This window comes from Pyxicephalus adspersus, chromosome 2 (assembly GCF_032062135.1).
Source record: "Pyxicephalus adspersus chromosome 2, UCB_Pads_2.0, whole genome shotgun sequence".
Classification (NCBI taxonomy): Eukaryota; Metazoa; Chordata; class Amphibia; order Anura; family Pyxicephalidae; genus Pyxicephalus; species Pyxicephalus adspersus.
In genome coordinates, this window is record NC_092859.1 from 119,127,228 (window position 1) to 119,154,356 (window position 27,129).

General features: G+C 37.7%; 1 protein-coding gene across 3 annotated transcripts in view; it reads right to left on the bottom strand.

Moving 5' to 3' along the window:
* LINGO1 (leucine rich repeat and Ig domain containing 1) overlaps positions 1–27,129 on the bottom strand; it is a 217,943-nt gene that overhangs the window by 51,393 nt on the left and 139,421 nt on the right. Inside the window, exons 1-2 of one of the 3 annotated variants that reach the window (XM_072402156.1) lie at positions 16,587–16,606; positions 4,713–4,797 (exon numbers count right to left, since the gene is read on the bottom strand). The gene's annotated coding sequence lies outside the window, so the exon portion shown is untranslated. Of the gene's footprint in view, positions 1–4,712; positions 4,798–5,804; positions 5,825–16,586; positions 16,607–27,129 lie in introns of those variants that run through there. The other 2 variants (XM_072402155.1, XM_072402153.1) reach the window with 2 other exon arrangements.

Below are 27,129 nucleotides of genomic sequence, written 5' to 3' on the forward strand. Positions count from 1 at the left end.
AAGGTGATTGATGCTGCTATTGATCAGGGGATTAATAGAGAATGGATCCGTCTGAGAGGATCTAATGTCTGCTGGTATTGACACTGGAGATGCAGGAAAGTCAAGTTAAATGAGAGGCACAAAATTTAGAGGAACCGAATGCAACTAAATAGAAGAAGAACATGAGATAGAAAAAGGCACAGTGATAAAAAAAAAGGTAAAAAATTGTAGAAACCAGAAACAAGTGGTGGTATGGGACAGCCACATTGGAAACTGGCACATACCATAGCAAAAAGAACTAGTGATGCTTTCAGCAAGAATCAAGTAAGGAACACTAGTTGTGCCTTTAGCAAGGCTGCTGGCTAATGTAAATATTTCCTATTGTTAAAGGCTAAAGACAAAAATTAAGCTGACACATCATGACATATATACCTGATCATGCACCTTTTGCGATCAGAAAAAAACACTTTAATTTAATTCAACTACCATACACTGGATAAAAACAGATAACAAACTGTAGAATAAGTATATACAACTTATCTGTGGAACTCTTCACCTATAAAAAATAATGAACATGAAACAACACCTTTTTACTGCTAGTACTGATTTTAGCAATCCTGAAGAATATTTGCAAATGATGACAGACACACAACCCAATATTCTCCCTAAAGTAATACTTTTGTTTTCTTTGCTAGTTTTTGGACCTGTCATCTTGTAAACCACCTTATTTGAACAGCTCATAAATATATAATTATGATTTCCTTCTGTTTCATTGCCAACATTTGTTTGTGACTTTCTTCTGTAATCCTGCTATCATTTATATCTGATATTCAATGTGTTTGGAGCAACTTTAGATAAATGTGGAATTTGAGAACAAATCTATTTACACCAATTATCATGTCTGTTTTAGCTATTTTAATGTTTGGAGGTTAACAATGTCTAGACAATAAAAGATTTTGAGCATAAATAAATAAATAAAGCACTAAGTAACAAGATAATCACTGACAGATAAAAAGAATAGAAGATACACAATACACTCAAGCAAAGTTTGTATTTAAATATATATTATATAGCATACATATAACATAACCTCAATGCAAACTTAGGAAAACCCATTTCAGTAAAAAAAACAAATATATGATGTGGTGTCTTTATTCCAGCAGTATACCTAATTTCTGTCAATGAAGGCCAGAAGCATGGGCATTACAGGTACCTAGTTTCTGGGTGTGTTGGGCATTGAGATTTCATAAGGCCCACTAAATCAAGCTATAATGAAAGATTTCTTTAGTTTCTCGTGTTAAAACAACATATCCTGAGTTTTATTCAAACAGGATATAGGACACGACTGTGAAGCATGATGTGCAGGATGTAAAGGATAGATGTGAGGGAAGCAGACTGACCACCCCATCTGGTCTATAAAGAATGAAGGAAGGGGAGATAGGAGAGTACTAGAGTGATGTAAATTATATGACTGTGTCCAGCCATGGCTGTCACACTTTGTATCACTCAGCCTGAGGGCAAAGAGACGAAGAGAACTAGAGAGGGTGCAGCGGGGATGAGGTTGGGAATAAGAAAATAGGCGTACACAGCTCACACAGGATATTAACATTAGGAGCAAGTTAAGATGAAAAATAAATTCCAATACAGTAAGTAAAATGAGCAAATTAATGAAAAGTCTAATCTCTTACTGCTCTTGATAATTAAAGACCACTGTGGTTATTATTATGTGTCTTTTCAAATTTAGGTTACTGAATATGTCCCTGTTTAATTAAAATATTAACGATCAATGACTAAATAACAGCTGCTATGTGCACTCAGTGCAGTTCTCCCTGTTTGTTTCCTAATTGGAAGCTAAGTAAACTGAACCCATTATCTATTTATCTCAATTGTATCTGATTTCTAACTCTATGTGTATCTACAATTAAGTTCTGTTTCAGAGTGAAATGTGTCGAAGGGAGGAGACTCGCGGCTATCAGGACTTTGTGAAACATTAAAATTGCTGGTGAGGTTCTATGATGAATTAGGTATATTTCAGCCGAGCCTCTATCTTCCTTACAATCCAGCTTTTTTTAACCTTTTTACCTCTAACTAACAATTTTCAGGTTTTGAAGAAACCCTGCTAAACCCAGTGGGAAAAAAAGCCTCTTAAATTAGTGGTCAATGGAAGGAATGCCTCCCTACAGTGGTGACTAGAACACCACCTACACAACTATATATGTCATTAAGCCTTTAAATGGTTTTGGCCCCATAAGTAGGCAGGCATCATCAAATGGGAGGTCAATCAGCCACAACTTAGGAAACCCCTGGAAAACTCTGGAGGAACCTTGGTTGAGAATAGCTGCTCCCACCACTAGGCCAATACATTGCTGGCACAGGAAACATACTGAAAACAAAACAACAAAACACATTGGGCCTGATTTATTAAAGCTGTCAAGTCTGGAGAGGAAGAGGTATGGGAGAACCTGGAAGATCCAGCAAACCTTTTCAGCAAATCATTAGCTATAATGATCCAGCAAATCATTAGCTATAGGTTGGAAAATGTTTTATTCCTGGACCAGATGCATTCCAAGTTTGCTTGATCACTCTCATGTTCTCCCATGATAGTCTATTTTCATGAGTCTTGAAGAGCTTTAATAAATCAGGACCAATATGTGAACTTACTTTAGCCAAAATGCAAACTAACACCTAATCTGTGCTTTGGTTTAGGGGATAACTTTAAATAGCTTACTACCCTGCCAACGTACTAAATATAAAGGCACCAAAAAACTTCAACCATAACTCATTTTTTATTTAGTATCTTTTGGGTGGCACATAGGGGGTTATATAAACCTGATCAGACACCAGGCTTGGGTAACACAATCATGAATGGTTACATTTTTTACATTAACAATCATACAACTATAAGAGATTAAAAGTAGAGAATGATAGATGTAACAATTAGTTTCTTACAGTATAAGCTACACAAGAAGCATCAGGTAGCATATAGCAGGAATCAATCATTGTGAAGAATAATTACTACAAAATGTCTCTTGTGTAGATGGAAAAATGTACAGAAAGGTATAATGCAGTGTAGGTGGTAACAGTGCTTAATAGATAACCTCCACTAGTACAATATTTACATAAATCATGTGATTTAGACACAGTGGGCGACAGGCGCTGTACACACACCAGATTCTCGTCCGAGATGGGCACTGAGCCCTGAGAACCATTGGATGTGTGTACGTAGCCTTAAGGTGAAATTTTTGGCTTGTTATCAATGCATTGATTTCAGATTCAGCTGCTAAATGCTTGGCCAACGAATTTCTCTGCGCACAGCTTCAGCTTTTCCCAATCTTGATAACTGATATTGATAACATTATCAACTAAGGAAGATGCTGTATCAATATATCCTATTTACAAATACAGCTGTAAGAAAAAGATTATGAATTATTTGCAATTACCTGGATTTTTCATAAATCACTGCCAAAATGTTGTCTGATCTTTAGCTAAGTCACAAATATTGTTATCTTTGTTTGATAAGTGCAAAAATGAGCAGGCATTCTGCCTGTGCTGAGTGTTATTAGTTAACATTGTTTCCCACTTTGTCTGTGGACTAGAGAAAATGTAATGGAGTAGTGTTTTGTGGTACTATTAAGGATGACACTGCTGCACCTCTGTAGGGGCAATGGGCAAGTGTTATCATTAGAGTGCAATAAGTGAGTGTTCCCAGGTGGAAAAAAGGAAAACAAATATGAAAAGAACCAAGAAAACAAATGCAGCCAGCCCATTGTAGACTACTAAACTGCAATATATTATATTTGAGTTCCCGGGTTCCTGGAATAAAACACACGTTCATTCTAGGTAGAAAACATCTTTACATTTAGTAACTGGTAACATTATTTAACGTCACTTACCTACACCAAGGTCTACACCAAAACTTTTTACATAAAGGCTACATTAGTGGAAATTCTGCCAAACTTAAACACTTCCAGGTAGTGTCCACTACTTCATGCCCCCTGCACATTCCTACTGGCACATCCCGTAATGGCTGACTGATCAATAGAAATGTAGAGGAGGCAGGAAGTAGTGGAAAGTTCTGAAGCTTTGTCTGTCTGAATGGCCAAGAACTGGTCTGTAATCAGCAGGATTTTGGAAGCTACTGCACATTATACCAGCAGCAATTTTTTTTAGACCATAAGCTGTTATAATAATTGACTCTTATGCATAGCAATACCAATTAAATATATATATATATATATATATATATATATATATATACTTAAACCAAAACTTTTATTTTATTATTGGTTGGAGTAGGGAGGGGTTCAAACCCTTGTCAGTCCACTCTCTTCTGTATAAATGTCCCTATTGGAAGTGTTTACGCGTTTCCTTTTCTGGGGACAACTTTAAAACATTTGATATAACCCTATTTTCTGGACCAGCAGTCCAAAACAAAAAAAGATTTGCCTGGAGATGCAGTTTAGGATTCCAGTTCTGAGGTACAACTGATTAATAGAAAAAACAAATAGCTATTGATGGGTGAAATGCTGAGAACCAGAAGGGCAACTGCCATAGTAGACAGTGCAACTCCCTCGCAGTTCTAGGTAAACAAGTAGAACATTATACTTCAGTCTTCAGAAAGTCATTTGTGGTACCTTCACTTCTGTCACCATGTAAATACATTTACAGCTTGCTTTTCATTAAAGCCAAATGATATATTGTATATACTTTCTAGCAATAGCTATCTAGGTTACCTTGATGAGTCGTTCACAAGGTCACTGACTGGCCACGACAAACAGATTTTGAGTGTTTTGGTCTTCCAAGGCCCAATCATGTACTCTGAAATAAAAAAAAAGGTTTGACATACTTGAACTTAAACAATCATCTTCAACATTATCTTTATTTTTAGTTCACTGATCAAATTGAGGGTTATGGAAGCAGCAAGCTGACAAGTCATACCTTTTACTATATCAGAAACTGAAGCTCTTTCTATAAAATCTTAGTGTGTGCCCAGGCTAAATGCATCCCATATCTGTTTAATCTCTTTTCAATTCCACGGGAGCTTTCCATAGGGCACCAGTATAACCACCTTAGATGGCATCTCTAAATTGTAAGCTATGTGTTATTGCTTTATAACCTCTCAATAATACCATTGCAAGCAGTATTCACAGCCCACAAAAAGCAGACAAATAAATAACTTGTGTTTAGATGAATCCAACACATTTATTGTTTTGAAAGTGGTCTTCAACCTGGCAACATAAATTCTGGATATTCTCTTTACAGGTTAATCAAAAATGATAAAAACTAACAGCTGTTACAAGGTAATAGTGGAAAGCCAATGGAGGAACTAATTCCAAGACATATAAGGGTCACCTGCAAAATGGATCAATATTTATAAAATGGACAACCCTGCCCTTGTGAGTAGTATGTTATACACCCCATTACATATAATTAAATAAAAAGTATTTATTCTAAATAACTGTGGCAATATGTATTAGACAAACCACTTCTGGTTGCCTTTACACAGCTCAAATGACCATATACCATCTATGGTGCAATCCCTAATAGTCATGTACAACTATTTCACTTTTAGGGAATAAGCCATTAAATGTTTTTTAAAGCTGATCCAATCTCAAATTTTAGAGGTATGTTGTACCACTTTATACTAATATACCTGGCTCTTCATGGTATTCGGTAACTATATTATCTTGCGTATATTTTATCTAAAATCCGTGCATAAGTCCAAAAATCGAGCTACAAAAACTTTTGTATATCTATCCATTAATTGCTCTACTGAGACAAATTAGGATGTTATAAATTTGCAGTTTCAGCTAATCCATATTCACCTTCAAAGTTCATTCTTTTTACAGAAATGTTATTCCCTTTTTACTCTCTGCAGTCAAGCTTCCTCAGACACAACTGTATGTTCCCTATAAAAACGAAACAATATTTTATGTATATATATATATATATATAAATCTAAATGTGATTTGTATTATGTCTATTTCCCCAGGAAACCCAAGCTAGCTATGGGTAGTATGTGAAACCGTCATGAGATCAGTCTCATTTAAAGCACTAGTTTGGCATTTCAACAGGTATGCAGCAAGGTGGCTCAGTTAGCACTCTGGCCTTTGCAGCACTATGTCTCAGGGCAGGACACTATCTGCATGGAGTTTGCGGCTTCTCCCCATGTTTACGTGGGTTTCCTCCGGGTAGTTTGGTTTCCTCCAGCATCCCAAAAACATCCATTTAGGTTAATTGGCTTCCCCCCAAAATTGTCTTTAGACTGTAATAATGACAAATGACCGAGGTAGGGACATTAGATTGTGAGCCCCTTTGAGGGACAGCCAGTGACATGACTATGGACTTTGTAAAAAGCTGCATAATATGACGGCGCTAAATAAATATTGTGTATTAATAATAATAGAAACTTGATCAGTAAAAGGATTCCCATTATTTATCATTTATACATGATACAAAAAATAACCTAGGCACTGTTACAATCTCTAAATGTATGGCCTTTTGTAGACATGTGCTCATAGAAAATGCAAAATGAAATTTGATGACCATGCTGGAAATATGTGTAAATTCATTGCTATAAAAATGTATCTGCTGTAATCTGCCTAATTCCTGAATATGAAAATGTTCCCCTGTCAAAATGACAACCACAATATTTAATTTTTTGTGTATTAGGGCCTAAGTAAGCATGACAGGAAACAGATGTGTTAAGTAAATTATGAAACTCTTATAATATCTAATACAAGGTCCATAAGCATGCCACCATCTAGTTTCTCAAACCAGTCCATCCTGCTGGAGATGTGAAGGATGTCATATTTTCCTTTTTTTATATGATATACACCTGCCAGCTATGAATTGAAGAATATGACGTAAAGCCAACAGTAAGTTTGACTTTTTGCATTCTCCTGAATCTGAGTAACTGTCAGAGCCTTGTCAATCCCCAAAAACAGTAGTGGCCGTAAAATCTTTTTCCATATATATTTTCCAGTTATTTATAAAAGACAGCTATTCCACTGAGAAATGCAAACAGCTGTGAATAAAAGCAGCACGGTTCAAGTGTTATTGTTATGAAGTTTGTCGATTATAGTTTTGCATAATGTGTTACTTTTCTTTCCTCCCCAGCAGACCTATGCATTGCCACCTTCTGTCGGAAAATGTGCTAACATGAGAATTTCTTTTTTGCTCACACCAACCAATCACAAACCTTGTCTTACTTTCAGCTAGGTGATAAATGATAGCTGAAACCTGTTACAGAAATTTTTGTTGCCAGCACACTTTTCATTACAGCAACAGCTAACCCCAATAGCAGCCCCTGCGGCCAGTTTCCACTTCTTCAGAATTCATGGATACATTTCATTATGGTCCTGTATCTAGACTGCTTTATCTAACACAAAGGAATGGAAGTGACTTAAGCAACAACACACTCTAAAAATGATCAATTTCCTCTTTGGTAGTAATTATTTATGTCACATACAAAGTCCTGCAATGCTAAATGCAATAATGACAGTGCTTGGCTTTGTGGTTTTATAAATAGGAAAATGATCTCAATGTATAGGACAAAACTGCATAAACCTTGCTGATAATATTGAAATTAATAAAGTGAAAAGGGCAATAAACTGAGATAAAATCACATATACAGCCTGTTTTCTTCTTTATGTATAGACCTTTTAGTGTTTTTATACAAATGGGTCTGTTTTTTATTAAATAAAGAAAGAATTAGAAGGAGACAGCTTCAATATAGATTGCTCTTACCATCATTTTTCTATGAATATGATTCAGCAGATTGATGTAAAATCCTACATGAATTATAGCAAGGGATTTGCAAATGCAGGTTTATTTAGTGTTTACGTTGGTAGACAGCTATACACCCATGGATCACTCTGCTGTGCATCGATTACCATGCTAGCTCTTCAGTAATTTGCTATGTTTTCCGGGACGTCACAAATCAGCGTACATTATGGCCACAGGTACAAGCTGCTTGCCGTATGAAATGGTCAATATGATTGAATACTTCAAGGCATCTAGGAGCAATGTATTCCTGAAATGTACCTCAACAGAATTATGAGGAAATTGTCCTTGACCTTTTTTGGTGGCAAAGACCGATGATTAAGCAGCTATGTACAAAGCGGCAGCAGTCATAACACAGTATATTAACATATTTTAGGAAGATAACCATTCAAAATGTCATTAACCTTCAACTAGACCTCTAATATTACTCACCTCCGCAATCTCAGGCATAAACTATAATTCCGCTCAGTCATTTCATACATATAATAGGCTACTAAAAGAAATGCTTTGTTTAGCCTTTTGCTGTCATGTTTCTTTTACATCTTTTTAAGGAACAGTTATAACTGCTTTGTACAGCAATCTAAAAAATGAAGAATGATGGGCAAATAGGAATGATCAACGTAGCTGGGAAGAGTTAAAACATGTTCATGTGCTTTATAGGGAAATAATGTGCACATTACTCTGGAAGTGAAGGCGTTACTTCTTTGTAGTGTCTGCAAAGGATGAAAAAGGCAGAGAAGGAAGGATCTTGCAAAAGAGGGAAAGAAACCATTTGCCGGAGAAGCTAGGAATGGAGAAAGGGATAGAAGAGACAGGCAGGAGAATAGGCGGAAAGATGGAAGGAGGATTTTCTATGGGAGGAGGGTTTGTGGATTTTGTTTTTGCACAGATAATAGGAATCAACGAAGCGCTGAGAGCATCCAGCCATCCACTTGGGCTGTCCTGTTAAATACAGAGCACTTGGGAGGGGGGGGGGAGTAGATAGAAACAGAGCAGAGATAGCAAAGACAGGGAATAGAAGAATAGAAGAGAGACAGGATAAGGAAGGGGGAACCGGTAGGATTGACGCAGAGATGGGGAAAAGAAAGGGAATAATGAAAGAGATTGAGGATTACAGAAGCAATGGTAATGAGTGATGATATGTGATATAAAGGATTGGATGGAGAAGAAAAAAAAACAGATAAAGAACAATATGGGCACCAGAAGCCAACATTTGAAAAAGATATTGTAGAGTAAGATGCAGAACTGAAAGATGATGCTATCCATGGTGCTGAAATGTGTTTGGCAGTAGAGAATTTTATTTAAATCAATTCTGCAGAGCTCGCCTCTCCGGTGCAGTTGTATGGCTCAGACTCCATACAAAGAATGACACAGAACACATAGCTATTAATAATTAGTAGAAGGATTGTGCTTGAGATCATGTAGGTAAGAGAAATACGCATAAAGCTTGCACTGTATACTATATAATGCCAGACACACAAAGATACATTATACACTCCTATAATCCAGGTCAAGAAGCCATGTATAAGGCAGGAACTGCCAGGGATTCAAGCTGCTGTTTTAATCGATCTGTCTCTCCTGCTCTTGCTTCCCTCCCCCTCAGTATTTTCTTCTCTATTCATATTTCCTTCATCTCCAAGTCTCCAAATTCCCTCTCTGTTTAATTTACCCTCTACCTGCCAGCTTCCCCCTAATCATGGCTGGCATGCAGGAACGGGGTGTAGAAGTTCAGGACAAGAGGGTGCAATGCCAGAGGAGTAATGAAGAATGCAATGCAGGAGTGCTAGTGAAAGATTTGGCTGGGTTCCTAACAAACCCCCACTGCCATATGCGATACTTCTAATTAAAAAATTAATTAATGAGAAAGTCAGGGATAAAAATGTGATGACAGATAAAGCAGGAATGGGAGGAGGGATAAAGGCCAGCTAAGACAGTAAAAATGAAAAGATGAAATTAGGCCTTTGCCTGAATTCACAACACGCAGAACACTGAATATCTGAACGTTTGCCGCAATCATCTTTAAAGCAAACAAGCTTGATAAATGTATCCTCGTCTTCACAAACCAAGCCATTGTAAATAGAGATAAATAGTTGCAGACAGGGGCACAGTTAATGAAACAATGTGTGGGAGTCTGTATTAAACATCACCATTACAAAACAGAAAGATGTATGGATAGATGAACATAATTTCATGCTAATAGATTGAAAATGGTAGGTTGCGTGAAACCAACAAATTGCATATGTTTAGGAAAACAAGTTTTCTGTCCTTTTTGTATGTATTGGATTTTCTTAGTTATTTCTAACTCCCACAATTCTTAGCTCTTCTGCTCGCATTGGGATTTTTAAGTTTGCCCTATATATTTCTCTTTGTGTTCACAGGGGAAGAGTAATAACTTCTCTGCCACAGGGACAATAACACCGTGGCTACATGACAATGACAAGTTTAAGGGGTTAAAAGACTAGCCCTTTGTTTGAGAAAAAGTCCCCTAATAAAAGTGACAAATGTGACAGAACCAAAGTTATCTTTTCAAAGACTGGGAAAACCGTAGAGCACTAAAGCAAGGCCAAAGCAGAGAAAAGAAATGAGAGATGAGGATTCCATTGGTAATGGTGTTCAGACACAATCACTTTTTAATGATCAGTTTTCTAGGCATACCAATCTAACAGCTGTGACATTATTCTGCTAAGGTCTGGCACTAGACTGTAGAAAAATCTATCTAGAGATGGACATTTTGCTAGGAATAAGGCTATAGGGACATAGGGACTGGTATACCCCCCTATCATTGCACTCCTACCCAGCTAGTCTATTGTTGTGGAATGTTGATGTATTCCATACAATTCCTAATTCAGATGCTCTAGCTGCTAAAACAACTTTCACTCACCTTTTGAAGGAATCTTTGTGATCTCACAGATATACAAACAAGCCAAATGTTGCACCAACCTATAGGGCATGTCCCATGCTATGACAGACGGTTCCTTAGCAGCACAAATACCATTTGCTTGTGCATTCTTTAAAATTAGATTGTGATCATTAAATGTAAAGACATGCTTTGATATGCTGAAATTTTAAACAATGATATATTGGGTGTTTAAGAAAGGTAAAAAGATTGAAGAAAGATGACTTGGCTTAGATAGAAAGAACTGATGACGTTTTGCAAAATGTATAATTCACTGGGGAAAATATGGCAGCCCAAGTAAAAGTTATAATTACAAAACTTGCCTGTATAATGTAATATACAGTTACATTTTAAATAACTGAAATGTTCAAAAATAATAAAGTAAAGCACTTAAAGCAATCTGTCCTACTGTCCTGTGGAATAAGGTAGAGAAATCTGGGTCACTAAGTCATTATGGTGATTGGAGAAATACCCTGGTGATTAAGATATCCTACCCTTAAACTCCTCCACCTATGTCTAAATGTCAGAGAAGCAACCCGATGCCTGGCTGACATTAGAAAGTAGACCCAACTTCCTATGTTCTCTACTTTATCTGATTTTCTTGTCTCATGACAGGTTTGCATGATCAGACAGGCCATTATTGCTGGGAGGGATAGGTGATGTCCCTTCTGCAAAAATGTAACTTACCTGCCTGATCGTTCCGGGCCTTTGAAGTCAAGCCTCAGCTTTGGTAGCCAGGGAAATGCAGCATTCCTGGCTTCCCTTGTGTGTGCTGGTATGAGAAAACTCAGGAACGACTGTGTGGAAGTTACGTCATTCCAGCATGGCTAATAAAAATGACCAAAGATTGTTAATAGAAAGGAGAGAAGAAAATGGATGGTGGCAATGGATGAACCTATCAGTGGATTTAGTTCCACTTTAAACTGACTTAAGGGGCACAAATTGCTCAACGAAACCCTAGCAACGTCTGGTTAAACAAAACCCTGGTTGAGAAACACTGGTCTCTCCTATACCACCAATAATACAGTCAAAACCAGGAATTAGGAAGACTATATATGTGACTTCTACATAGAAGTGGGTAAAGACAATTGAATATTTGGCAACTTTGGAGCAGGGGTTAAGACAGCTGTATTTATGGCATGGGTATTCATGTAATGGGGTGGGAGAGGATCATTGATGAGCAGCATATACTGTATGACTGCTGTGTTTGGGGGTGGACTGTATATATATCTGTTGTTGTGTGTACGGGGAGTAGGCTTGTTAAAGAAAAATGCATATGTGGTCACTGGAGTATGTGAGAACTACAAACGTCGGATCAATACCTCTCTACTGACTCATAACTTTTTGAAGCTGGCTTTTAAGCTATAGCAACATATATGGATCACGAGTCTTAAACACTATATGCTTCAAGCACAATATGCTGCTTTTATCCTCAGAAAGCTCACATGGTAATTTGAAAACTGGTGGGTGATCTTGCCTGAAATACAGGCAATAAAAATAATGATCATGTTTCTTTATATATGTGAATAGTCTTTTTAAGTCAATTGTCCTTAAATTAATAAAATAAATCAAACCATTTACAGCCTACTTTTGAGGCCACTGGCTACCCTACCCAAAATGAATTGTGTCAGGAAGGAGGAAGCACCCAGCCTGCAAGATGTCTCCAAACACCAAATAATTCAAAAGCACAGTTACATTTCAAAGAGATAATTTGTGTGCCTTTTATAGATTTGCTTTCGTTTTTCATTCCTCAATTATTATTTTTCTCTATTGTATGTTCTTATCAAATCCTCTTTAACTTTTACCCATCCTCCAATCTCATTCATTTTAATCCTCGCCACATTTTATTTTCCCCATGTTCTGCCTCTATTATCTTCTCCCATCCAATTTCCTCTCTCCTTCTTTCCTCCCTTTTCCTCACAATCACCCTTTTATTACTGACCTTTTACTTATCTCATTACACACAATGGAGCCATAATTAACTGTTACAAGAATGAGAGAAAAGCCCTCTTGGACTGGGTACATCTAGTTTATGACAGTTTAAAAGACTGAGGAAAAAAAAATCATGAATGCATGGTCCACGTGTTGCTGAAATGGGTAACCACAAACAGCCTAATGGCTACAGATGCCATCAGCCAACACCAACATTGGGAGGTTTTGCTCCATTTAAGGCTTGTACTGGCATAACCATGAAGGACTGAATGATGTGAACGTACTTACATGCTTACAGAAGCTATGTGATTGATATACAAATCACATTACATTATACACTTAGATTATTTGGAAACATTAACCAATATAGTTAAAGACGATATAGTTGACTTTGACTATATAGTTGATGTTTCCAAATAATCTTAGTGTATATTCTAATGAATAGCATATGCTTAAGAATACAATATGGTGATTTGTCTTCAATAGTGCTGGAGGTTTTTCTCCTCTAATTTCATTGTTAGGTGTTCTTTGATCTGTGCAATTGATGTAAGATATTATAGATCAGGGGTGGGCAAAGTTTTATGGCCATTTATGGGGTGGGCGGGAGCACACTAGGCCGGACCTGCCCTAATGGCTCTGCCCACCCCCAGGGAACGCCCCCTGAAGTTAAATCCCTCTCCTCCGTGTGCATTGCAGAGGAGAGGTATTTACCTTCAGGGAGCTTTCCCTATTTACCACGGCGGTGCCGGCCACAGTAAATAGGGTAGTAACTGCAAGGGGGTGGCACCGGAGCTCCAGCAGCTCTGGCTCCGGTAGTTCCTAATGCCCCCTGGCCGATCCGCCGACTCCTGGTAAAGATCTTTTTTATTTTCTAGGTGTGTCTAATTACTGTCTATACTGGCCCAGCATCTCCTCCCCTCCCCGCACCTCCTTACTAAACATTTTATGCAGCTGTAGGTGGAGCAGATAATGTAGGGCAGCTCAGATTCTGCTAAAGCTGCTGAGATCATCAACAAGATGGCCACATTTAGAAGTGGCCCCAGGGCTTTTACCGGCTTTTACATGCAAAAGGACATCTTCCATTGCAGGTGCATTCCAAAAAGAATTCTTTTACAGGTACATTTTATGCAGAAACTTGTTAAATACACATGTAGGGACTCTGCAAGAGTAAGGTGAAGCTCACAAAAACCACGGCCTTTCCCATTTACTTGCATGTGATTGGATATTCTTGGCAAATTATTTTCACCAAACAAGTAAAATAACCTTTACTGAGTGATAGTTCATTTTGCAAAGTGAACAGCCTAAACTCCTATAGTAAATCAACCGCATAGTCTTAACGGAAGATTTTTGTTGAAATGAATGGTCTGCTGACCATGTCTCTTTAGGTTAAGATAATACGTTGAGCTTACTTGTCCAACCTTCTCTCATGTCTATTGCTGTTTTAAGGTCAGGAGTGAGATGAGCAGAGAATTATACATTACATAAGGGTCGGTATGCAGCCAAAACTGTCTATTTCAAAGAAAACACATATAGATAATTGCTATGCCCTCATATTTTACAGTGCCTTTAAAACAGCCAGAGGCAGAAATTGTGAAAAGGGCAGCCATGGCAGATAAAACACATCAGTCCACATCTCATGCAATGGTCTTCATAGAACTACCACTGACATCTCTATAAGCAAGCCATGTGCAGTAATTTAGAACCAGCAATCCTAACCAATTTTTAATTGGTATAACAGTAGTAAATTACAATGTGCTACGGGTTAGTGCATCTAAATATTTCTATACATACAAAGCAGAATAATTCACTACACTGCAGTCAATTTTATTGTTTTACCTAAATTGGTTTACAGGGATTGAGCAGCTGGTGGGAGCTCACATTGGGTCTTGAATAATCTAATATAAATGGCAAAATTACCAGATTGCCAGACAACCACACAGAGGAAGGTAAATTCTGGCACCCTGTATACGGCACTAAAGCTGAAGCCCTAAATACATAACCTGATATACAAACTGTGCTCTAGGTAACAGATAAAATGGCAAGCAGCCCCCTAGCACCTTGAACAACTAAGCAGTGGGCGAGGGGGGAAGGGAGGGGGAGAAAATTGTGCTTAATCAAGTGACGCTGAAGATGGGCCATTTCATGTTAAATCTTGCACTCTATGGACAGGCGATGTTAGTAGAGATTATTGGTATGAAGATTGTCATGTCACAAGCCCTTCCTGTCGAGCAGAAACACCTTTTTTTGCACAGTTAACTTGCTGAAATACTGATGAACAGCCATCTGTGCATGTAGCACTAACCACTATGCCGTTCATTTTATAGTTTCTATTTTTATAATACCGAAACAGCCTGCACTAAGGTATTTGCTGCATGCAACAACATCCATGTTCTTCATGCTCTGTTTGCAGCATTTTTTACAGCACAAGTAGGGAAACAGTCAAACGCAGCTGATCATGTTGGCTTTTGGTGTGTAGTTACTGGATGCTGTTAGTAAAGACAATGAAATATGACTGCAGGGGGGAGCCATTTTTAGGTGTGATGCACACAGTGAAACAAATATGATCCTATTAGGCCAATCCTTTGATATCAGTATTGTCACCTACTATCAACTGCCATTGACAATGATTTGATTGCATGCAACCAAAAAAATAGCTTACATTAGTTTTTATTGTTTGTTTCTGTGGCTTTATTTATTAGACCTTGTGTAAAGAAACATTAGGAATTTCAAGTAGCAACCAGAATGAGATTCTTGCTTTCATGTTCTAGGATGAAGACGTGGAAGACTGATACTGTTAATCCATGTACAGTGATTTCAGATCTCACAAATATGATCTTCTATATTAACCTATTGTAGAAAATATAGGTCTAGACAATGCATACCTGCTGTGGAGGTAGTAATTATGTTTCCAGTGTAGTCTGGTTTCCTGACTTGCTTATATGATGTACCTACCTGTTTTAACAAAAGACGAAATGAAAAATGAATTTCACGATGGGCTTTATTATGGTTACCTAAATAGCAACCCCTGACCAAAGATAAACCCAATTAATGCAGATCAATGCAAATGACTTTCAGAAAAAAACTTAAAGTCGGAAAGGTCCTCAGTACAGAATGCATTTTGCAGGCTCCTTACAGGGATTGGAACTCTGGGGTTCCACCAAAGGTTGATGTAGGTTTCTTATCCTGTGGCCAATTGATCTCCCATATGATGATGCCTTTGGGGGCCAACACCACCTGGCAGAGCCAGTGACATGACACCAATGATCATTGTAGTTGTAATGTAGGAGCCATTTTTCCTATTGGTCAGCATTGTAGGGGCCATTTTTTCTACTCACTCCCAATGAAATGGTTTTAGCCAGGGTTTCCTAAGATGTGACAAATATTTTAAAGGTTCTTTTGTGCACAAATCCAATATTAATACAATGTTCAAGCTCACAGGCTTCAGAATATATTTGGGTAAAGCTGCATTAGGTTTTTATTTTCCTCCTCTATGTCCTTTGATACTGGAGTACTAGCAGAATATTAAACTGAAGCAACAGTTTCATTAAACTTCATAGTAAATTAAAAAAAAAAAGATGACTCATGAAAATATAATTTCATGCATATGAATAAAATGCTATTATGCAGATTGTTTAAATGTCAAAACAAAACAGAAAACAAAGTTAACTTTACAGATCCTTATAAAAATTGTTGGAGAGAGCACAGATTTATGTATGCATACACCTTATAAAGAGCATAACACAATTAGGAAAGGCAGATTCTGCGCATTAGGCTCAGTTTGTGTCAAGCAGAACTGAATTTTTTTATGAAAACGCTTTCAAATGGCAAGTAAAAAACAGTGCATGATTGCATACTTGGATAACTGTAATGCTCACCTAAAGCAGTGGCTCTTTATATAGTGCAAAACTTTTATAACCCCTTACCCCCTGCTCCATTTGTACTGCTGCAGAAGTAAAGACTGCAAGGAAAACCCACTGCCTCCTGGGATACTTACGTCACCTATATGCGCTCCTTTTGCGCATGCTCAAGATCTCATACTGTAAAAAGAAAATCATACGCAGGAAAGATTTTTTACATCTGCAAGACGACACATCATCCAATCTTGCCCCTGAGTACTGAGTACGGAAGAAGAACCCAGAACAAACAAGATTCTGTTTTGTCTACATCAGAAAGAAGAGAAAAGCCAAGACGGCACTGAGCTCCTAGTCTATCCAGTCCTTAGAAAGCCAGATAAGAAATAAATTGGTGTCTTCCCTCCACCCCCAACCTGTTAATTGGGCAGTTGTGAGACAGCAGCAGACTGATGAGGTCATAATTAGTACTTATACTAATTGCCTTTAAAAGTTGAGCTATGAATCCTTGCTGAGAAACAAAATGGTTGCCTTGCTTTTTTTTATTCCTTCTTCTTCTTCCTAAAATAATAATGGCACCTACACCGCTGCCCACTATTCAGATGTAAGAGATAGCAACTCCTTTTTACGGCTCACTTTCCATTTAACAAGGAAATTTCAAATTGTTTTAACACCAGTGATTCAGCTTGATACATAATTCAGATAGTTAACAGTACTAATCTTCTTATTTGCACAGAAGGATGAAAAATACGCCAGAGCTGCAGACAGTGGAGGAGTGCAAGGACCTTTTGGACTGGCAATGCTAAGGAATGTCTTGATAGTCACACAGTCTAATGTGTAATCACAGCGTATCACAGATTACTGACTGATCTGTGTAATTACAGCATGATGAGATGAGGAGGGAGACGAGGGAGAAGCCAAAGAGAACAGGGGAGTAGTGGAAAGTAAGTAGCAGACAGAAAGGTATAGGTTTTATGCAGAGGCATAAAACACAGAGATGGGATTTTGTGTGCAAGGCGTTGGTAAATATGCTGATAATGGAATAAAGGTTTATAGACAAGGGAAATTGCATTTGACTGCAATGACACGGAAGAGAAAATGTTTTATACAAGTGAGCAGGTAAACAGCACAGACCATGATAAATGATGGAGGAAATACAGCGAGGCTTTCCCTGCAGGGGTGACCCAGCAGAAGACTCCGGACACATGTCACCAGTCTCAGTCTGGTTGGGTGACATAGCCTAGAGCAGTGGCACTCTGCCCCTAATCTGAGCCGCCATATGCCACTTACATAGCAATGACAAGGACACAGCATTTTGCCTGACACTAGAAAAGTCACAGGGCACAAGGGACAGAAAAGAGACTGGAATACGTAAACAGGCCAGGATCATTTCTAAACCTATTCCAGCAGAATATCTGTCATTATAATGCAATCATGATATATATAAATATGGAATGTGAGTTTTTTAATTCTTGAGGTAGTGAAGGGGTCCCAAACTATGGCCCATGGGCCTAATTCAGACTGTCATGTCTTTTAATCTGGACCAGCAGCATTGTCATGTTAATGGAAAGGCTCTGACCTGGCAGTTCTTTTTTTTAGACTTTTAGGTTTAGTACTAAATCAGCTTATTAAATCTAAAGTAAAAACACCAGCTTTTAATGTGCTGGGATTCTTACACTGAATCTCCTTTCAGCCTACGAGAAAGCTCCTAACAATCATATAACCAGCTAAAGCCAAAAGGGGCTCTCTGTCTGGCTGACTGTTTTAGTGACTATAACTGTGGGTTTACAAAAATAAAGGCTGCTGAGGTCAGAAAACTTTCCTGACATCTGCAGCAATTTTCTTATGGAAAAGCAGGTATAGTGAAACAGAACCTTAAGGCAGAACTAAACTAAAAACAAAAAAATCACACTTACCTTTAATCCACCAGGTCCTTCCAACGATCCAGTCCCGTGTTGTCCTAGGATTCCTCTTTGTTTCAGCGCAGAGGAAGAGCTGGGTGCCACCATCTTCAGTCTTCTCTTCCGGTCTTCTTTCTGCGCAGGTGCGGGATCGGGTGACAGAGCCGCTGTCAAGGGGGAAAAAAGAGAGCTGATCTCATTGCGCATGCGTGAGATTGGCATCTCTTTCCCCTAGGAGGAAAAATGTCCCTGATCTCAGGCATGCGCAGAAAGAGCAGCCAGAGCATTCCAGGATGCGTGACGTAGGTATCCCCGAAGGCTCTGCGCTCCCATTAACTCTTGATCTCCGCAGTGATCAAGACTTAAAAGGGCAGTGCTGCATCTTTTATTTTTTTTAAAAAAGGGTGTTGCCTTTTTTGTCTACCCTTCTATGTAAAGTAAAAAATGATGGGTTTAGGAATGCTTTACCCAAAAGGTTTGAGGACTCTTTTATAAGGGCTCATTTACACAGCAACTTATAGAAAACTTGTTTTACTGCACTGCATTTCACTTTATGGTAATTTCCATTTGTAGTCTGCATTTTTTTTCACTTCTTTTTTTTTCCTGTGGAAGGGGACAAACAAAAAAGTGTGTTGTATTGATGCACATTGTAATGTATTTTTGTTAGCTGAACTTCCCAAAATGATGTAAGTCATTGCATACCATACCAAGGCTTTTGTGTGAGCAGGGCATATTCTAAAATTGTATTTTTGTTGCATGTGCTTTTCATCTACATGCACTCCAGCAATGAATGTATGGCATTCTCAGGACAGGTTTGTAATGGTGACAACAATGGAACATGCCTGTGTAATGTGCATTGTAGTCCTGTCATCTCCATTAGCCCGTGTGACAGCGTGACAATACAGAAGTCCAACTGGGAGACAGGGACACAATGTTGTTATCCTATAAATGGAGTAGTTAAACAAGAACATTCATGACAAAATGCCAAATCTAGCCCTAACTTTTTTATTATATTGTTTAACATATGTTGAAAAAAATAGCTGATGTGATTTTCCAGTTTATATTTGCATGCACTTTTGTTTTTTACTACAATATTTTGGCTTTGCCCTCGGGTGGCTATCTGGAAGTCGGAGACTGCAGAGTGCTTCTTTGCTGAGCAGCTGCTGTGAGAAAATTACACTCTAGACAAGACACCTGTAGAGCCTTCTATAGGTCATTATGGGTCAGCGCCCTTCAAACACACAGTAGTTTAAATGCATGTTTTAATGGGTTTTTTTGCTTTGATTTGGGCTTTGCATTCTTATACAAGTCTATGGGAATGCATAACCCATAGGAGGTCATATGGAGATCAGAAGGAATACAACTGCAGGTTAAATGCAACTGTTATAGAATTCTAAATGATCTCAGTGCCTCAAACTGATGCTATTGACACAAGCTTAAAGCTCGTCAACAAAGGCCCTAAGGCAAACTCACTGTTCAGTGTGCACTAACTGAAAATCGTATGGAGTAAACAAAAATATTATACAATCTACATACATTATTAACAACTGTACAAAGAAATAGGTTTTAAGGATTATAAATTACCCTTGCAGTGGTAGAACCCCCTCCTCACTCAGCCCCCCCACCCCAACAGTCTTTTCTCTAAAGTGTTCCATTTTGCATGAGCAGGCCTCATCCCCAACAATGCAGGACTAGTAGCCATCCAGTGTAAGTAGGGTCATTAACACCCCTTTCAGACTTGTTGAGGCACAGTTCCTGAAAGTAAAATATTGCTTCTGAAGTGCATTTGCTTTTTCTCTTTAAAGGGAAGGACCACACTGCTGCCACAAATGCAAAAAATGTACACAAACTGACCTTCAGTGCATTTTGCCACTTCTTGCCAAGTCCTAAAGGGCCCTTACTGAGCGCATGGTGACAACCTGGAGCATTGATGGGAAAATGACCGCTGCCAAGGGTGTGAGGGCAAAAGTAAGATTAACTGAATTTTATTTCCCCCATAGATAATAATAAACATTTATCCTATTTAATGTGAGATATTCCCCACTGTGAGTATTTTTTTTTTCTTGGAGTTAGGAGTTAGGGTAATTAAGAGTTAGGCTTTACCACTACAATATGATGATCATTTTTTCATTAGGCACAGTTCTAAAAAGCATTAATAAATATTTATATGACAAATTACAATGGAAACACAGATATCCTTCCAATAATGGCATATATAGTAACAGTGAATGATGACAGCAATGACAGCCATGAATGAACTTTAGCCTGGTATAGAAAGTGTTACACAAAGGTGATACTAATGTGAGAAAGACATAGAAAACTGAGAAATGACAACTTCTCACCTTTAATGAGCTAGAATCACAGAAAGGGGAGAGAGCAGGGAAAACAAGGTGTGCAGAATGAGCACTTAGGAAGCAGACATTAGTGTGCAGGAAGAGCAGATAGCCAGACAACATGGAGAGCTTAGCAATATCTCACCAAGGGTGTAATTACAGCCCTCTGGGCTTCAGCAGAGATCTACTGCTTTGCTCTGGTTGAAATACTATATGGTATCACAATGCAGCATGGTGGAGGACATTGTACTGCTACCTCCGACAGAACACGGATACAAAGGGATGCTAATTTTATTGTTGTTATACACGGGCTGTGTTTCTTAGTGTCATCATGCTAAACATGCCAATATTTATACTAAAGTTTTGTCTGTATTTTTTTTCTGTATGAGTAATGCATGAATATTTTACCTAGTGCTTAAACAAGATCCTAATACAATTATTACATTCAGATTCAGATACATAGGATTTGCCCTGGTGCGGGCAGAATGGTAGCGCTCCAACATCATGTCTCAAATGTATTTCCAGGACTACTGGTAGGCAATAGGTGTGAGCTTGGTGGACCCCGGAGCCACAGCTGTTATTATGGACTCATGTAAGTGGGTAAAAGGAGCCCTCCAATACAGTGCTTGTCAAAATATAGTGCATAGGTATATGTCATTTGGTATAGTTTGAACATACGTGTTTCAATACGTGTTGGTGTCAGCCAGTTGTAATTCCCAAATCACCAAAAAATCCCATTTGGCACTGATGCAGGTATCAAAAATGTAGCAAATCAGGAAGCCTCTGGAAAGAGGTGGGAACCGAGTAAGAATGTGGTTAGGGAGATGTGTGGTATCCAAGGTAAGTTGTCGTATTATTTAAAAAGCAGTCCAACAATATCAAAACCAGCTATTGCCTCGGGAAATAGGTTGGTAACGTATAAGCATTCTAAGCAAACTATTCCACATTTTATGACAGGCTATAAAGCTTCATTGTAGATTATACTTTACAGCCCATACTAAGAAACTTTTACCATAAAACCAGGCTGCATTCTAGATTCAGTTTATTATCTGTGACCAATACCCTGGGCTTAAACAGTTGCATTAAAATGCAAAGAATATTTCAATTAAAGCACAGGGTGTCCATATTGAGACTTTAATGTTTTCTGGTATGTTTACGCTTTAGGTAGTACTGCTCTTATTCCATCACTAGCATGGAATACCTAGAAATACTTGAGACCTTTGATCATTGATGGTGATGGTCCATAATAAGGCATCACTTTAATAGTGATCTTACTAGCAAGTTATTCTTGGCCTTCCTTTTTTTCCAAGCCATTTTCTTTGGACTTCTGAGGGAAAAGAGAGAAGCCTGGTACTTCTAGGTATGTAGACCATGTAATTCACTTGTTTTCCTCCCATATGACAACATCAGCACAAAATACCTAGCCACATGAGGACAATGAGAGAGATGTTAGCCATGTCACAATTTACAGCTTACACAGGACAAAACAAGTTTACTCATAATAGGCAAATGGAACAAGGGGGGAACAAAGGAAATGTATATATAGGCAGTTAGTAGGGGGCTGTTATTTTGCCCTTCATTGGAAAATTAAAAAATTACATTACAATTACATTTTTTAGTTGTTTTTTTTTGCCATTTATGGAGTTCTGCTTTAGGGGAGACTGGGTACCTGGGTACCTAGTACTTCTAGGTATGTAGACCATGTAAAGGCTGGAGAGGATACACTTTCTTCAGGGATGCTAGGTGATCCAGCAAACCTGGACTGGATTTCCGAAAAGTAATTTGCTATTTGTTAGCAAATGTTTTTAATCCTGGACCAGATGCATTCCAGGTTTGCTGGATCACTCAGCTTCACTAATGAAAATGTATGCCCCTCTAGCCTTGGAGAGCTTTAATAAATCAGGCCTAATTAGAGAGACATCAGACAGGTGCTGTTATGACTTTTAGCTTACACAGGATGAGCTCACATAACTCATGATAGACAAATGAAACAGTGGGGAGCAAAGGAAAGGTAAATATAAACTACCAGTGGGGGTCTGTTATTTTACCCTTCAAAAATTAAAATAGGGGTTGACTTACTACTTAAATTTTTAGTTGTTTTTTTGCTATTTATGGAGTTGTGCTTTAAGGAAGACTGGGTAGAGGAAATAGTGTTATTTTAGGTAAAACCCACTCAGGAAACTAAAAAATGAAGTAGGCTGAAATTGGTGTAAAACAGAGCCAAATATTAATGTAAAAAATGTATCATGAAACAAAATGTCTTTGTGTTTAAATAAAACTGTTTGGCACTTCCTCAAAATGTTAATACGATCCTAAAACATATGAAAATGTTGTTGCTCAAACTGATTAAAAATAGTTGTACGTAAAAGTTTAAAGAAAATGTAAATTCATTATTGAGCAGACATCTGTCTTCATATCTACCTTAAAGGCATTCAATACTAGCCTAAATAATACAAAAATAGCTTCTTTATCCTTCATGCTCCAAGTTTGCTTTATACAATACAGCCTCAAGTCTTGTTTAATATACTTCTTTTTTGTACAACACTTGTACTAAACATGTATACTGTACTTTTATCAAATATATTTCCATCCCTCCAAGTAATGTACAATCCAATGCTCTTTCAGTTACATATATAATTTAAGCACATTTAGATGTGTGCAGTTAGCCTAATATTTAGTTTTTGTATTGTGGAAATTGACAGAAACCCGCAAACACAAACTGAGCACAAACTGGGGCCCAGCCATGAATTGGCTCGGGATATAAGTACTTAAAGAGAACAAATCAAGGAGAATTTGTAAGGCCTTGAGTTGATGGGCAAATGCAGCATGCTTTTGACATCAGTTTGAGATTCTTTTGAGATCATTCAGAATTTATTCCCAGTTGCATTCAAACAGTTGACCTCCTTTTGACATGATTTAAGCTGCTTTTGCTTTTCCATAGATTTGTATGAGGAGTTCTGATCAAACACAAGCCCATATCCTATAACATGGCCCATATAATCTGTATACCTGCTTTTAATTTGTATGCAGACTTTTCACTAAAAGAAAAAACTTTGTTATATAATAGGTTGCTTTCTTTTGTTCTCAAAGCGGGCTAGTGTGGTGTTGTTGGCTATGGGCTTCCATAGAATCTGTCAACTCTCCAGCCATGCAACTTTTAAGCAAAATCATGCTATTTAGGCTGAAGATGAAACGTCCAAAGTCCTTTGTTTTATATTCTTAACATAATCTTTGTTACTTTAGCTTTTTGATTGTTTGTAAACCAGAAACAGGCCAGACTTTAAGAATTACAGTTAGGGAACCTCTCTGCTGAGAAAAGAGAATGCTAGACACATAGCAACACATCAGGATTCCTCATTATAAGAAGTATGGAGATTCAGACTAGTGACTGGTTCTCTTTCAGGAAAAGATGACAACCACTGCATCTTTGTGCTCCCATCTGATGGCACTGTCAGCTAGAAGAATGCTATACCAACTCTGACTCATATTCCTCCTAATGTCATCAAGGGTACTGGTTGGCCTGATATCAATTAAAAACAAGGCTTAATTAAAACAAAAGGAGGAAGTAAAGTGCAGGTATAAAAAGTCTAAGCCATTGGAGCTGTTAGAAATGTATATGTGGCCTTGTTACAAACTTCCATTACCCCACTATAGGACATCAATAAAATAGAGATGGCTGAGCTAGCCAGCTCCACAATAAGTTATGGCTGGAATTAGTTGTTTCTTGCAACACAGCTTTTTCTGCAGCCATTCCCACTTTATGTATAGTGCTTTTGCTAACAGAGCAACAAACCTGTGTCTAACAATAATGTTTTTTTCTTTACGGGATGTTATTTATTATAATCACATTTTCACATACCTCTCAAGCAGAAATAAGCAAATGTATCAAGAAATGCACAGTGGCAGATGGGAATTTTCCACGAAAGCAGTATGACAGCTTGGCATGGAATCAGCATGAGAACAGAGTGCAGAATGGAGGACAGAAATGAAGGCAATAACAAGCCAATGGGTGGTGACAACCAGATAGTAAGAGTGCATTTAGGAATATATTAGGTCAAGGCATGGCCACTGGCCTGGACAGGCATAAAAGGCAAAAGCAATTCAATTAATGGTGTTATGCTTTAACATCAAGGCCCAATAAAAATATGTTATTACTAAATGTGGAATCATGTCTGGTACTATATAATGCTAATCATATTGTAAATATTTACTTGAATTACAAGTAATACAAATTCTTTGTTATTTATCCAATTTGTGTTTGGGTACAACAGACAAACATACAAAGGGATCTATTTATAAGGCAGTGAATTTGACAATCTGCCACTGCCATTGGAACATTTTCCACTGAAGAATGTTTGGTAAATGTTAGATTTACTAATTTATAAATAATCCCCATAGATAGCTAGTTCATTATCTGATTTATAAATAAGTGAGAAGTAATAATGAACATTTCTATTCCCATGAACAATGAACATTCCTAACAAGAGGGTGTACAACATGTTCCATGTTTCCAATTTCTGCAAAAATGTCAATCTAGCCAAGCACGCAATCTGAAACTATGGATTTGTTCCAAATGCTTCCTGTCTACTACAATTCCAATGTTTGCCCGGCCTCATCTTTCTCTATTATTGATAGTGATTCTTCTTGTTTTAACTAGTTTTGGGAAGAGCCAAGCACTTTTTGAAAAGAGAAAAATGAGCTAAGAATGTTGCTGTATGCTATACCCTCTACTGCACTTTTACACCCAGTACACAGGACCTTGACCTAATCCGACTCTCAGGAACAAGGAAGTCACTTACCTCTTGCCACTCCACATAAAGCTTCATGCACCTTCCTAACTCTTGCAGAACTACCTATATTCATTCCACTATTCAAGTCAATTTTGTATCATTCACATTCGCATGCAGCACCAATTTAGAACCATTTTTAATGGGCTTTCATTTTGCCACTGTGAAACATTTTGTGGATAAGATGAAATTTTGTGAATTAAAATTCCTGTCAAGCTGAAAGAATGATTTCTTTCCAACAGAAATGTTCCACATTTCTAAACCCCAATGTCTTGATGTTACCTGATAGATTGTTCATAACCCAAATAATGTCCAGCTGTTATATGAATAAGATAAATGTTCTAGTCTGGGGTAACAGAGTTACATTTTTCAATAGCACTCTCAAAGTGATGGTGTGCACTCTGCAATCAACATTCTACAATAGGCAATCACTGTAGAAAGAAAGTACCAGCTTTACCAGAATGACCATACAAGTAGTTTATTGCTAGTCATCAAGCATTCATTGAATGGTTTTGTTCACAAGAACCTTTTTCAAACTTGAAAATGATGTTTACGAATCATAATGTGTCAATGTATGATGCTTGAAAGATACAATAAACTATTGGCCACTTATTATTGTGGTGCTGCTGTTTCTCTGTGACATAGTAAAGGAAGAAATTCATTTAGCAGTTGGGAGAACCTTCAGGATAAAGAAGAACCTATATATATATATATATATATATATATATATATATATATACTGTATAAAATGTTTACATAAAAAATTAGAATATCCATTGTAGATAGTCTCACTTGTTGTTGGGAAGTGTTAAGCAAAGGCGCTGCCGGAGAGGCATATTTGCAGCTCAGTGTACAGTCCCAGCATACTTTGGTGCTGGAATTAACTATCTCCCATTTGTACGTGCAAGAGTGTCATCCGAACTCAGCTAATAAAGATGGCCACAGATGGTGAGTTTGAAAGAATATGTGAAAAATGAAAACAGGGGCATGTGTAGGAGGGCTTGTAGTGCTAAGGGCTTGTATTTCTGTAGAGTTTTCCAATGAATACCACTTTAAAGAATACCTGTACTGAAGAAGAGAAAATATACGGTAAGGAGCCATTGCTGACCTTCTTCTTAAAATACTATTTAATAGACTGCCTTTGGCCTCAATACACTGGGTCACAGACCTAGAAAAACCATGCAGCTTGTAAAGTCAAATAAAGTCAGCACACCTGATTTATATTCTTAATCTGGGTCAGTGATTCATAGAGCTTTGAGGGCTTTAAATCAGAATTAAAAAGACAGGAAACTTAGTTTTGGGCAGAGTAGAGAAGGATAAGAATTCCTTTCAGGATGCATTTGCTGCCTGTTTTCCTGCTAGGAATATTCACCCTCTCTATTCATCCTCATAACCATTGTCACTAGAATAGAAAGTGATGAAAAATGTAGAATTTTGAACTGTCACCAGAATGTGAATAGAGGTGATTTGCATTGGTGACATCTATGTGAAATAGCATTTTTCTTACTTAGGAGAGATTTTCTATCACTTTCTGTTGTTTCTTCAAGACAAAGTGAAGATAAATATCCTAGCATAGAAAGCATAGATGGCAAAATACAACTCACAATTTGCCTTTAGAAATAATTTAGGTACCATTGATGCTTGAGAAATCAGGGTCTGTGTTTT